The sequence below is a fragment of the Apium graveolens genome, unplaced genomic scaffold (assembly GCF_009905375.1).
Source record: "Apium graveolens cultivar Ventura unplaced genomic scaffold, ASM990537v1 ctg3680, whole genome shotgun sequence".
In the NCBI taxonomy this organism is placed as follows: Eukaryota; Viridiplantae; Streptophyta; class Magnoliopsida; order Apiales; family Apiaceae; genus Apium; species Apium graveolens.
Window position 1 is genome coordinate 76273 of NW_027418211.1, and position 711 is coordinate 76983.

General features: G+C 46.0%; 1 non-coding gene across 1 annotated transcript; it reads left to right on the top strand.

Annotated features, from left to right (window-relative positions):
* Positions 1 to 393: 393 nt before the first annotated feature.
* LOC141701272 (small nucleolar RNA R71) lies at positions 394 to 500 on the top strand. The gene has a single exon (XR_012566728.1). It is a non-coding gene; the product is annotated as a small nucleolar RNA R71 (small nucleolar RNA).
* Positions 501 to 711: the final 211 nt, after the last annotated feature.

A 711-nucleotide genomic window follows, 5' to 3' on the forward strand; every position in this document is an offset into this window, starting at 1 on the left:
ACAGGCTGCTGTTGTCGCTGATAATTGTTCACATACTGAACAGATTCATTGACAAGAGAACACTGATCTGTAGCATGAGATCCTGCACAAAGCTCACAGACCATAACTATTTGATTGACTCCATAGGTAGCTAGAGAATCGACCTTCATAGACAGCGCTTGGAGCTGCGCTGCAATAGCGGTGGCTGCATCGACTTCCAGAATACCTGCTACCTTCCCAGGCATCATCCTCTGAGTTGGGTTTTGATGCTCATTTGCAGCCATAGTCTCAATAAGATTATAAGCCTCAGTATAGCTTTTGGCCCACAAGGCGCCTCCAGCTGCTGCATCGAGCATGGGTCGAGATTGGGCCCCCAAACCATTATAGAAACCAGTGATCACCATCCAATCGGGCATTCCATGATGTGGACACTTTCTCAACATTTCCTTGTAGCGTTCCCAAGCTTCGCACATAGATTCTGTAGGTTGCTGCGCAAACTGAGTAAGAGCACTCCTCATAGCCGCAGTCTTTGCCATTGGATAAAACTTCACCAAAAACTTTTACGCAAGATCTTGCCAAGTAGTGATGGACCCAGCTGGTTCAGAATGTAACCAGTCCTTAGCTTTATCCCTCAGTGAGAATGGGAAAAGCCTCAGCTTGATAGCCTCATCAGTCACACCATTATATTTGAAAGTACTGCAGATCTCGACAAAATTCCTTATGTGCATGTTG